At 42.8% G+C, this 14014-nt stretch overlaps 1 protein-coding gene across 5 annotated transcripts in view; it reads left to right on the top strand.

Moving 5' to 3' along the window:
* Positions 1-630: 630 nt before the first annotated feature.
* Positions 631-14014, top strand: part of SINHCAF (SIN3-HDAC complex associated factor) — a 29529-nt gene continuing 16145 nt past the window's right edge. Inside the window, exon 1 of one of the 5 annotated variants that reach the window (XM_006069093.4) lies at positions 631-852. The gene's annotated coding sequence lies outside the window, so the exon portion shown is untranslated. The other 4 variants (XM_044941314.2, XM_006069096.4, XM_006069094.4 and 1 more) reach the window with 4 other exon arrangements.

Below are 14014 nucleotides of genomic sequence, written 5' to 3'. Positions count from 1 at the left end.
AGGCTGAAGTGGAGAAAAAATTGGATTGTCATGGGTTCTGTTACTGTTTGAGGAGGGCAGACAGGAGTTAGTGAATGGAGTGTCAAAATCGGACTTTACTAAATGACTCATTAAAACTGCAAGACGAAACTCTACTGGCTCCAGAAGATTAAAACAGAAAAAAGATTCAAAAACCTGTTTTCAAACAAAATTTAGCAAACGTGGGAAACATATAAATTCAGTCTGGATACTTGCAAGACCACCTCCCCTATCACTCAGGCCAGAAACCGGGCACAGGTATGAGAACTTTGCAAAAACAGCTTTCAAAACTATTTTCCAACGCGAAACGGTGTGCCTGAAGAGCTTCGGAGTGGAAAACACTTCACGCAGTCTAGTATTCTCCCTGGGTCGCTAACCTCTCCGCCTTTCCCATCCCGCCACTCCCACTTGGCCGCCGCCTCAAGGCAGAGGGCGTTTGTTTACGTGACGTCAGCCGTAGTAAGCAGTCCCCGCCCCCGTTTCCCTCTGGCCGCCGCGTTTCCCGCGCCACGGCGCTTCTCCCCTTAAAAGGACAATAGAGGCCTCGGGAGCGCGCTCGGCCGCCGGGCCTTTTCCCCTCCCAGCCCTCGACGCGCGCGCGCCCGTATGCAAATAAGTTCGATTCAGGAGAATTTTGTACCGGGAGCCGCGCGTGCGCAGAGGGAAAGCGGAATCTACACCTTCCCCGCCAGCGGTAGCAACTGCAGAACTGCAGGAGACAATCTTTCTAGACAAGGCAGTTGAGGAGGAGGGAGCGATTGAAGGGGGGGTTGACTTGGCGTGCACTGCGCCCCTCGGGAACGTTACTGCGCGTGGAACGGCTGCTTTTGGAAGGTGAGTAACTCGAACCATTACTGTGGTGCAAAACTGTCTCACGAGGCTTTGATTTCAGAGTGGTTTCTTTTCTCTTTTCACCTCACCTCACTACCTCCCCCAGTCCTTCTACAGACACACGCACACATTTATACACACAGGAAGTTTTGTCTTGGAGATGGCATTTCGGGGAGCGCTGTTTTCGTGATCTTCAGACCCCAGATTCTTTTGTATCTGCATGTTTAGTGTGCCCTTTTTAATTGGGGAGGTTATTTGAGGAAAAGCGAAAGTCTTGGGGTGGGGGAAGTGAACGGAGCCAGGAAAGGGGTGAGGAGTCGCCAGAGTTGAGGGATCCACGTTGAAGGTGACAATGACTTTTCGCAGCCGCAGTGTTCGCTGGCGAAAGGGAGCCCGGTGGCTTAAAGGCCCCAGAGAAAAGGACTTGCTGGCGATTGCAGAGGGGCCCCGGGTCTGTGCACCCGCGTGGGCGCGCGCCCGGGAGTGGCCGGGCGCCGTTGTTGGCCCTCGTGGTTTAGTTTCTTGCGGCCCCTCGCGCGTGTTGTCATGAGGGTGGACAATGAACGCCCCTTGCTCGGAAACTAAGTTGCCGCCTACTTGAGAGCTGGAGGGCGGAGGGGGTTTAAATCGGCCTTTCGGGTCGGTGCCGGCGTGGCCATAGTGCACGCGGGTGGCGTTGTCCGCCCAACTCCGGAGGGATGCGGATGCGACAATGAGCAACACGCGGCCGCTCGGAAGCGGCCCCGGCTCGCAAACGCCTCTCCTCGGGCCGCGCCCAGACAGCGCGGGCGTGCGGGGTGTCGGTGGAGCCCCAAGTTTGGTTCGCAAATTTATTCACCTGTAGCGTATAAAGTGGGCGCCGCGGAGCTCTCTAGGGCGACGGTGTGCGGCTTAAGATGGCTAGTCGGAGCCGAGTTGACTCCGGGATGGAGGCAGCGGCGTTGTCTGCGCATGAGGAGTGCGGGAACTCTGGAGGGCACTGCTTTTTGTGGGGAGCGTGACAGACCACGTGCTGGGGCTGCGACCCCGGTTTGGTCCGGGGTCCGACTGAGTGTCGGGCTCGCGGTCAGCGGGGAGATGTGGGCGCAGTCTGCCCGGCCGGACAATGTGACTTGCTGATGATGGCGTCTTGCCAGTTTAAAAAGCAGAATGAAAGTCGCCAACTCTCGGCCGGTGCGGGGCGGGGGATTCGGGCGTTTCTCATCAAGGACATTGCAAAACTTTGATTAAATGGGCCTACTGCTTGGGGAGGACGGCGGGACCAGCCCCAGACTCCCGGGGCGCCGGGTCCGGACCCTTCCCCTGGGCGATCGTCAAGTGTCTCCCCCAGGGAAACAGTCCCACGCCCCTGATGCTGCACGTAGGCAGCGCCCGGCTGGACAGAAAACAAAGAGCTGCATGTGCCGGTGCGGGCCCGGCCGGCGCTGGAGGCGGCCGCCTTGCAGGCCGGGCCCTCCTAAGTTCGGGCGAGTTTCGGGAGGGGCTTTTGTCCCTCGGCCCCTCGCGGGGAAACTTTGGCGACGCTACTTGTGCGCGGTGCGGTGCCGGAGCGCGTGGGGGGAGACGGCGTGCTTCCTCGCGGCGGGCGGCCGAGGGGCAGCAGTCGGGGCTTGGCGCTGGAGCCGGGGCGCCGGGTGCCGCGACGGCCGAGGGCCCGGGAGAGAGCGGCCGCGAGGGCTCGGCCCGCTCCCCGGGGCCGGAGCCTGCGTCTGGGAGGTCTGTGGATCCGCCTTTGAAGTCGAACTGTTGCCATGTTTGAATTACGTCAGGGCAAAGCCATGAGGAGGAACAAGCCCCGGCAGCACGGCGTGCGGGAGGCGCGGCCTGCGGGAGGCGCCGGGCCGGCCGGGTGGGCGGGCGCGGGGCCCGTTGTTCCGGCGCAGGTGAGGGAGGCGGCGGAGAGGGACGCGCTTCCCTCTCGCCGCCACCCCCTCCCCTGCGGGCAGCTCTCCACTGGAACTTTCCTCCCGACCCCAGCTGCTGTATTTACCCACGGGTCCGCCGGGGAGCTGTTCTGTTTGCTGCCTGGGTGTCTCTCTCTCGGCCGTCGCCGCGTGCCCGGGGGGAAGCGCAGCCTGGGGCCACCGCGGAGGACTGGGGCGGGACGGGGAGGCATTTTGCTGCTTTCGGGGAAACCGGCGAGCACCCCTTCCCCCCAGCCGAGCCGCGGCCCGCACGTTCAGGGGACCCAGCCCCGACGACACCCAAAAAGCAACCGCAGCGAACTTCGGGGCTCCCGTTGTCCTACAAAGGGAAGTGAGGACTGTGGGCAAACCGTGCGTGCAGCTCTGGTCTTTGTGTGTTTACGTGTGGGAGGGGGGGCCGGCTGTGGCCAGGGCTGTTTTGGTTGGGGAGGTGCTACTTGGGGTGGTCGCGCGGTGCAGAGTTTGTTCTGGTAACTCTGACCCCTACTAGGTTTCTTTGTTTTTATTTTCTCTCTCTAATCTTCGATTACTCCAGGCACCCGGAAGACCAGGAATTACTGTGTAGCCAAACATGAACCCAGTGCTAGACAGTTTCTCCCCAACCGTCCTTCCGCGCACTCCTCACTCACATTATCGTAAGGAAGCTTAAGAAAAGTCCCTCCGCCCCAACCCCGCCTTTCTCCTAATAATTTTTTTTTTTAAATAAATTTGACCTTGTCATTAAAAGTACTCAAAGCACCTGTTTTTTAACTGGAGTTTGTCACTCTTGAAGAGCGTTTTCATAATTTATGTTACAAAACCGAAAACGTTTATTAGTTGCTCAATCTGAATAAACTTCTGGGACTTTGTTTCTGGTGGCTATGGCATTTAAAGTATTTACGTAATGGTTTGGGCAAGGGGGAATCTTTTGGCCTAAAGGTGTGCTCAGCTCAGGTTCCTGCGTTATCTTTGGACGACCTTGAAGAAGCTAGCACGTAGGAGTTAGGCCTTTCTAGGAGATTTTTTGTGGGGGCTGGGGAGGAAGCTACTCAAGGGGATGATACAAGGTAACGGCTAGCTGTCCCTGCTAGCTTTTCCTAGTTCCTGAGAACTGGGATTGACCTGCTGGTTACCCCTCTTAGATTTTCTTTTCAAGCTAACTTTTTTTTTTGGTATGTGGCCCCAGGCATAGCTCAGAAATTATGCTGGTTTGACACATGGATGCTTCTTTGGTATTTGGGGTTTGCTTGCAGTCTAGACATCCGATAAGCAGCACCGTGTCTGTTTCTTTCCTTATTGCTCTTGTATTTTGATCATGTTTAAGGGTTAGAATCTAAAAGTGGCCTTTACTGAAAAATAAAAATATCCTTTGAGGGCCACGCCCACACATACCAGACTGTCCATACAAATTGAAACCAGTTTTGTGCTTTCATTGTTAAGCTATTCAGTATACTCTTTTCGCCCAAGTTTTGGTTGACCGAATGACAAATACCTAAAGGCTGCCAATATTAGTACATTTCTGAAATGAATAGAAACATCTTGTCAAGAGAATGAGAAACTTCAGATTTAATAACCTTATGGCTTTCCTTTGGGGAGTTATTTCTCTGGGTCAGGTATTTATTAATAAAACGCATATGAGGAGCTTTGCCAATACACTGAGATTCTTTAATTTGTTTTCTTAATTAGTATTTCATAGCCGAGTTACAGCTAGATTTCAGTGTTCTGAGAAACTTCAAATGTATCTAGAGTTTAAGGCTTCTGTTTTAAATATCAGATGATATGTGCAGCAGAGATTTGGTTTATCAAGGTAAATGAGTTGAGAGTGGGAAAGACACAGACAAGGTCTCTGCTGCCTTCTCGTTTTGCATTACTTTTGCAAGAGATTGGAGATTAAAAGTTCAATACATAGTATGTTCTAGAATCTTGGGTGGGCCTCAAGACTGCTGTTGCAAAGTACTATTCTGTATATCTGGAACCTGAATGATCAGTTTTTTCTCTAGAGTTGGCAGTCAGACCCTGGGAAAACCTGGCTCATAAGCTCCCAGTCAGGCAGATTTATGTCACAAAAGCATTTTGAGAATGATTTTCCATGTAAAATAAGTTTCTCACTGGGAAAAACTTAAAAGCTAATTTGAAATGTAGACCAACGTCATAAGCTGTTGCAAGGACAAATTAATTTACTGTGCTAGGCACATAGTAGGTTGCTTTAAAAGTATTACATTTTTTTCCCCTAAGCAGTGCTAGGCATATAATTGGCTAAGAAGGAGGGAAGTATATTTGTTGAGGCACTAGGTTAGTGTTCAGAAGTCTATGGGGTTGAAAAGACGTGATCCAAAGACGCTTGGTTTCCAAAGACGTGATCATCTTAAGCAAGTCACTTTGTTTGTAGTCAGATTTTGTCATCTGCAAAATAGCAATAATCATACCTGGTTCTCAGGGATGTAAATAAGTAAATCATGTTCTTGGTAATACAACCTGTTGTCCTCACAACTTTGGAAAGTAGATATTTTGCAGAAGACAAAACAGGTTTGGATCAGTTTCCTTGCTGGAATACATAATTTAGTAAATGAGAAGTGGAAAGAATAATTGTTTTTGGCCCCATCCCCCACCTTCAGAAACTGTTTCTGGGAAGGCACTGCCTTAAACTCCTGGTTGCCAATCTAATTCTGATTCAACCAGGTAACATCAGAAAGTCCAGTGGATATCTAGAAAATACCATCTTCTTTCTGATTTGTCCACAAGAGTGTCCTGTTATAAATTGAAAATATTTTGTTATCTTTTGGTTCTCCAGTTTCTCTTTTTCAGTTTCCCTTTTAATTGAATCTGCAACTGAGTGGTTTTCTGTATTATGGAAATGCAGCTAATCCAAAAGAAGGGAGTTTATTTTCAAGGGAGAGTTTTCTTTTTGTACTAGAAATATAGAAGTCACAGACACATTTGCTATTACATATTCAAGTAAAAAAGTTGCAGTTTAACTAAAATAATTTTTTTAGCTTCATATTTAGTTGTTTCCACCTACTATAAGTTTGCTTTGGCTTAATGTTATTTTAATTTGGTTGATGTTAATGTATGCTGAGTTTAAATAGCTCTCGTTTTGAGATTCATTTCTACACACATTGTTCTCTTAATCCTCCCTTCCTCTACACATGCCTGCTTGAAATCAGCAAGAAATATTTTTTCTACCAATTGTTATGAAAACGTTGACTTGTTTACTATTAGTCTTTTCTGATTCAAGTCATTCATTTGGTTTATATTTCTTGGAAATCTTTAAAGCCCACTTTTTTTGGGGGGGTGCAAAAGTCTAGAAACTAAATGTTAAAGAAAAATGACATTGTTCACAACATCAGTTTTTTTTTTAAATGCCCGTCTTTATTGTGGACACCATTCCTATTTCATGCCCTTAAAAACACTGTTCAACTCCATTTTGTCTACCCCACACTTCTTAGCAAGTTCCACCCAGTTCTGTATACGATGTACAGTCAGCACCTGGTTGTAATGTAAGACTTATTAATTGTTTCTGTCCTGTAACAGTTTATCATTGAGTAGAGGGAGCAATCCCCTGGAGGAAGGCATGGCAACCCACTCCAGTATTCTTGCCTGGAGAATCTCCACGGACAGAGGAGCCTGGTGGGCTACAGTCCATGGGGTTGCAGAGTCTGACACCAGTGATTGACTAAGCACAGAGGGAACAATACCTTAAACTTAAGTACGTGAAATCCAGTGTGTTTGTTAGGAATGGAAAGGTTTTGTAAAAAGATGTAATTCTCAAGTAATTTCTTAGGTTAAGAGGATGAAGGAGAGACCATTTGGACAGAAATAGCAGCCTTAAGTATTGATGTGGCTAGTTATTAAGGTTGATTTGACACTCCTGGAATATCAGAATTCTATGTTGGGAGTAGCTGGTAGACGGGACTAGATCCTGAAAAGCTTTGAATTTCTTGCCAAGGAGTTTGGATATTATCCTGATACCCAAGTGTTGGTACCTTGAAAGGAATATTAATATTTGAACTTTTTAGGACGATACCACCTATTTGAAGGATGTAGCCTTATAAGTCAGTTATGAGGCTCTGACAGAAATTCAGACACTGTAATGAGGGACAGACAGACAATGGGATGGAAGGAACGTGAACCAGAGAAGTGAGAGTAGAAGCAGATGCTCCAGGACTTCATCATGGAGATGGTAGAGATCTTGCAGAAGATGAGAAGGGAGAGCCTGGTTGACTTTCAGATTTTTTATGTGATTATATGGATTAAAGCCAGGTTAGGTGAACACACAAAGAATGTGTTTGGAAGAGAAGACTATATAATCAGGAGGGCATTGCATTTAAAGGTTAGGACTGCCAGTCCTTGTGCTTCAGAGAGCTTTAGGAACTTTCCTGAGATTTGGGTTAGACCAGCTATGAGCTTTCTTAACATTTTTGTCAAGTTTGAAAATGGAGAACAACCTTCATGGAAAGGAATATGGTCATTTCATAAACTTAAAATCTCTGGAAATTTTAAGTTCCTCCTTCCCCACAAACTTGTTCTTAAAACCTTCAGAAATCAGGATTCTACCCTCATTTTAGTTAGTTGGGTGTGTCTTGGGACAGGTAAGAGTTTATATTTCTATAATGTGCAAGTCATAAATTTAAGGAAATAAATGGTATACATACACTGATGTTTTCATATTCTTGCTCCACAGCATTCCTGGAAAGTAGAAGTAAGATTTTACCCTAATATTACAGAGGACAAAAAATTTGAGGTGACTGTCTATTCACTTGTAAAGACACAAGCAGAAATATAGACTCCAGTTTGACTTCTTCATCACACTCATAATAGTCACATTTCTTAACTAATAATCATACTTTAAAAGCAAATAAATACTATCCTCCCAACCTTTAACTTTCTCATTCACTGGAATTTCTCCTAATCTGGTATTGGAATACCCAGTTTTGTTTTGTTTTTACAGTATCAAAATGGGAAGACCTAGTATTTGGTTTTACACTAAAACTCAGAGACCTGGATTTGTGATTTTTATTTTTAGCCTGTGCTATGTCAGCTGAAGACTTAATTTCTGAGTTTGACCCCTTTCCTGTAGGAGGAGTTCTAGGGTCTTCTACTGAGCGTAGATTCCATAGGCAGCACTGGATAAATATTTTATCATATAATTTCTCAGTCTGGGTACATGTTTGGAGAAGCTTTTGGCAGACAAGTGGGCATCCACCACCTCTTTCTGTTTTTCTCCAGGCAAGTTTAAATTTTTAAATTTCACTTGAAAAAGTGAATTAATAAATTCGGAAACTTTGGTGTTGGGATGTGGATAGGTATCTACTAGAAGCAGGTAAAAGGAAATAGTAGTGTTTGATTGCCCTATGGTTTTCCTTAAGCACTGCTGAAACATCTTTTTGTAGGGGAATACTGTAACCAAGTGGCCTAGCAGTGGGAGAACAAAACAATCCTATTTGACCCTTTGTGAAGAGTGTTGCTACAGTCACACTGTTAGTGTTTCCTAGAACCTGTACTTACATGTGATTAAAGATAGCATACCGTTGACTAAAATGGTGTCGAAGGTGGCATTACCAGTTTCAGGCACTCGAGATGGCACTTAACTTTGGATCATAAGTGCTTTTTCGTATTTATTTCTCTTCCTTTCCCATAATCATGCCGTTTAAAGTTCAGCTCTAAAAAATGCATCTCCTTCCCTTCAGAGTTGTCTTTGGTTGCTTGGTTCCTTTCCTCTTTGTTCACTGCTGTTTCCTTCCCACTTTACAAATCTTTTGCTTGTCTCGTCTCTGCAGTTTCCTTCCCATTCTGTTCTCTCTGTTCTGATTTTACTAGTCTATTCTGTATGCTCTCTTGTGGAATATATTTGCTAATGTGTATCTCTTCATCTGTATGTCTTTGAGGAAGTTTATTTAAGTTCTTTGGGCTTTTTCAGATTCCTCTTTAGTTAAGTCAAGATATGTGATGATGACTAAAGTTTTGGGGTGTGCTGCTCTTTATTAAAAAAAAAAAATAGTATAGAAGGGAGTAAAGTGAAAGTAAACCTCCTTCATCCTTGCACCCCTCAGAGACCGTTGCTAGTTATTGGTTCTTAAACGTCTATTTTAAAAAGCCAGGTTGTGTATTCAAGATCTCATTAAAAACATACTATATAACAAGATATCTTAAAAAACTTCCCTCCCTGCACATGTTGTAGATCTACTGCCTTCTTTTAAGGGCTGAAAGGGTATCCTGTAGTATGAAGACACCATACTTTAACCAGTCTGAGAATCCATGGACATTTACATTGTGGTGCAGTGGTAAAGAATCTGCCTGGCAGTGCAGGAGATACAGGAGATGTGGGGTCGATCCTTGGGTCAGGAAGATTCCCTGGAGGAGGAAATGGCAACTCTAGTATTTTTTCCCAGAAAATTCCATGGACAGAGAAGACTGGCTGGCTATAGTCCAAGGGGTCACAAAGAGCTGGACACAGTGCCTGAGCATGTATGCACGCACACTATTTTATGTGTGCTTTTTTTAGAAAAGAAGTCTAGGTCATTTGGTTTTTTAGAAAAAATGATTAGAAGCTATACGGTTTGGTCTCTTGAAAATGAAGAACAATTGAGAAATGTTTTAATTTGGGAGGTTGCACCCCTAATTTGTGCGTCAGAATTTCACTTCTCAAGATGGTATGGACAAGTTACAACGGTAACTATGAAAGCTGATTTATCATCATCTTTGGCATATTTACTTCTGTTTTCTTCTACCTGGTCTATCCAGTGCATTTTGAATTTTGAAAAAACAATTTTAAAACATTTGTTTATTTTGTTTCTTGGATGTGTTGCGTCGTCTTTGCTGCACTGGAACTTTCTCTGGCGCAGCAAGCTGGGCTGCTCTCTAGCGTGGTGCGCGAGCTTCTCACTGCGGTGGCCTCTCTTGTTGTGGAGCGTGGACTCTAGGCAGGGCGTGCAGCCTCAGCAGCTGTGGCACAGGGCACGTGGAATCTTCTTGGATGAGGGTTGGAACCCATGTCTCTGCGTTGGCAGGCGAATTTTTAACCACTGGACCACCAGGGAAGCCCCTGAAAGGTATTTTTGAATATAAGAAAAACAACTACCCAGAAGGAATCTAGAAAATGGAATTGGGAAAGTTATTACATTGGAGGAGCTATTGGTGTCCTTCAAAGCATACCAACTGAGGTGAACCTAATGGATGTTACATACATCATAATAAGAACCTTCTCCATTTTCCTAAGTGTTAATTAAAATCACACCCTTATCAGATTTGAAAGATAAGAAAATACTCTGCAGAATTAAGATCTTCATCTCACTGTCTCCTAATTCCATGTTAGAAAGGGTACTAAAAGCTCTAAAATTTGCATTTTTCAAGATTCTTCATACTGTTTCTTAGTTTATACCAAATCATACTGTTCCTTAGTTGATACCAAATCAAGTATTTGGTATTACTAAAAATTAAAAGAGATCATCTTTAAGCTTGGAACTATCAGAAAACTTCTTATACAGCCTTTTACTATTGGTTGTGAAGATTACTTCACCATCATGTTATACTGTGCTCGGCAAGCTTACATTACGTGTGCTATATTAAGTGTACTAAGACATCATCCTGCTCTTTGGGTTCATAGTCTCATTAAATCAGATTAGAATTGGCTCTTTTGTATCTTGATAAACAGTGGTAACTTCACGCTTTCCTTGCTTCAACACTAAGGATGCATTTCCCCATCCTTTCATTAAGTTGATCATTGAATTTTTATGAAATTTACAGTTTTAAAGTAGATGAAACCCCAGTAAGTCAATCAAAACAAATGTTCAAAATTGATTGTTGTGTTTTAAAAACTCACATTGCTGTCTCTGTATGCTATTTGTTCATGTAATTACAGTTATTTCTCTTATGGCTTTTGCTGACTTAGCTATTAACTTTAATCTCTGAGATTGAATTAAATTGGACAGAACAGTAATTTCAGCATGGTTGGTTTGTCTTTAACTGTTATAATATTTTTTAAAAATTGTGGCTTTTTGGCTGACAGTAGGTAAAGAAATGTCAGTGAAAGTGCTTTATCAAACATGAAGTACTGTACAAATGACAGTTTTTTAAAAAAGTTTAATCCACACATTTATTGAGTACATATTACATGATTGACAATATTCTAGGTGCTGAGGTTACAAAGATGAATAAAGTCAAGAGAATTCCAAACCCAATCTTTTTATTTTTAGAAACAAGCTTATTGTAATAATTTATATATCATAAAATTCACTCTCAAAGTATACAATTCAGTAGCTTTTAGTATATTTAGAGTTTTGCAACCACCGCTACTGTCTGTTTTTAGAAGGCAAATGACAGTTTTTAAATCAGCATTTTAAGTCTTTTATTTTTGCCTTTATTTCAAAGGTAAAATTTTTTCTGATTCTGCAAATACTTGCTTAAGGGTGATATTATATGGAGTCTACTCTCATCTGTAACTATTCATCAATTAGGAAGCAGATGGCATTGGCTTCCTTCTATTAAAGCACTGCTGAGTGATGTGACATCTGTAAGAATACATGCAAAAATCACTAATAATTTGAACAAATAGGTTGTTCTGGAGGAATCATTTAATATTGCACAAATGTAAGCTTAGGAAAGAAATACTCTTTTTTAAAAACTGAAGTTGATTCAGTTTTATTGTTACTTATTATTTTTATTATGTTAATTTCAGGTGTACAAAACAACATAGTGAATCAGTGTTTTATAGGGAAGAAGTATTCTAAAGACCACTTAGTTTGTTGAGATAATAGAAATCCCAAGTTTAAAATCAAATTGTGCCATGCTCACTCACAACCTTCTCAAATATATAAAGTAACTTGGTTTCAGAGCCATTTTGTGTCTAGTTTTTTCCCAGAGATTAGATAAGATTTTTTATTTTTTGAAACATTAGTGGGTCTGTAGGTTTTGTGAAAACTTTCACTCTCTGGCCTCCCCAAAGCTCAAAATGGTTAAACACCAATCACTGCTTAAGTGGGTTGCTTGTAAACAAAGCCCAAAATGAAACCCCTGTGTATTTACTGCAGATTCCCAGGTGCCTCTCAAGTGCAGGAATAAGCTCAGAAAAGGTTTACTAGGTTTATTAAGTAATCATCCATTAAAAGGCTCATGTGCTTGTGTGTTGCATCAGGACAGGTGCCTGCCTCCTTGCTGCACTTAGCACTGAAAGAGGGTGAGCCCTAGAATTCAGACTCCCCACTCAGCTGTTTAGGCAGAGAATTTTGTCAGGAAAAACAAGGTTGCAGAGCTACATAAAAGATATCAACCAGAAGACATCAGGCTATTAGATTTTCTCTGATGTCTAAGAAGAACATTTCTCAGGCTGAAGAGTGGATTGTTTCACTTACTCTTGGGTAAGTTTTGTGGCGATTCCTACCACCAACAAAAATTGATTCACAATTGCTGCTGATGAAAAGGAAAGTAATATTTAGCTATAGCCTTAATATTCCCTAGGAGCTTGCCAGCATGATAACTGGCACAAACTATGACTTCTTGGTCAAATCCAGCCTCAGTGAAGGTAGTAGTTCATATCTTGGAGATGACCTGAGTTTTTTATAGTTTTGATAGTATGTTTATTATTTGTGGAAGGAAGGGGATTGTGAGGGTAGAATAGTCTGTCCTGTAATGGGATTTGGCCTGTGTATTAATGGAATGAACTGGCCTTTCTTGCTGTACTTCCTCTGTCCTTGCTGAGTAGGGAGGTTGAAGTTTCCTGGAGCTATTGATGAAGCTGGCGACTGCTGGAGGATCTGTGGACTTTTGACCTTGATGATAATGGGAAGGTATTAGGGGAATTTGGAGAGGCCGCAGGTTGGTGTAATGACTAGAAAGAGTTGTGTTACATTTTTGCCTCAAAACAGGAATATACAAATTAAAGCAGTAGCTTCTACTTTCTTAGTACTTCTTTTAAAGTTTGTATAAACCTGTGTCTTTTGACATTGTTTTTTCCAAAGCAGTGCATGGCCATTTTCTTCAGGAGGCAATTTTCTTTTCATTTATCATGTGAATTTTTGTTAGACTGAAAAAAAAATCTACCTCATTTCACAGGTCTATGCCTTTTCCTACTATATATCGAGCACCTTCCTCATTTTTTTCCTTTCAAAAACGTCTCACTTAATGAAAACAGTTATCTTAATCAACTAGAAACATTATGTTCTTATTTGTTTTAACAATTCTTAAACTAACTTTTAGTTTAGAATTGACTATTGAAATGCATCAGTGGCCTTCTGATCCATCATATCTTTCTTTTACTTGCCTCTCAAAAACATCAAAGAACCACTAGTCCCTGTTTAAAAGGAAAACTTAAGTGTTTGGCTAATTATTTGCTGATAAATTATTTTCTTGAAAGCAAATTTTAAATCCTTTGTATTTCAGAATTGCTTCATCTCAAACACACACACGCACACACACAGAGTCTGATGATTTGGTTATTTTTCTAAATCACTTTCATAAATACTGTGGTATGGCTAACCAGAATTGGAGTGGAATGAGGTTAGGGAAAAGGTCATTCAAAGACAAACACCAAGGCTTTTGTTTTACTCATATATTTGAGTGTATTTCTAAAAGAACTTTAAAAAGGATGGCATTCCTTTTAAAACGTGGTTATAACTCCTAAAACTGTGGATACAAATCTAGTTCATTTTAATTATTTTCTCTTATGCTTTATGTGATGTGTGTGTGTGTGTGTGTGTGAGTGTGAGTGTGCACACACCCACACGCACACACACACAGAGGCCCTGCTCTGGATTTGTCCTTTGGGGTTTAGTTTCTGTTCATTACATTTTCATCACCTCTTAGTCCAGATGTTTTGTGAAGTTGGTCCTTGGTTTGGATATTCTAAATTATTTATAAGGTATATGTTTACTACCAGCTGCCTTTTTGTTGCAACCAGCCCTGGAGTTCTTTCTTCCTTCCTTGATGGATGTTGAGGGTTTTTTTGATCATGGAAATCACAGTTTATCTCACTCTACATTTTTGAACATCTGCCTCCCACTCTTACAGCTTTCAGGCACAGCACCTCATTGAAGAACTTCAAAAACCTCTGTAACGACTGAGGGGCAGACCACTGGTCAGGCAACGTGAGCTCACTCTTAATCTGTCTTAATGATTTATGAAATGAGCATTCTTAAACTATAACACTAGTTTTTTTATGTTTTACATCCTCCTTTCCGTAGTTTCAATTCAAGGATAACTTGCCTGCTTAGAACTTCCCGTTTATCACAGAAGAAAGCCCCTCTGATTTCCCATAGGGCAAAGTAGTG

This window comes from Bubalus bubalis, chromosome 4 (assembly GCF_019923935.1).
Source record: "Bubalus bubalis isolate 160015118507 breed Murrah chromosome 4, NDDB_SH_1, whole genome shotgun sequence".
Taxonomy (NCBI): Eukaryota; Metazoa; Chordata; class Mammalia; order Artiodactyla; family Bovidae; genus Bubalus; species Bubalus bubalis.
This window is presented reverse-complemented; position numbering and strand designations above follow the sequence as displayed.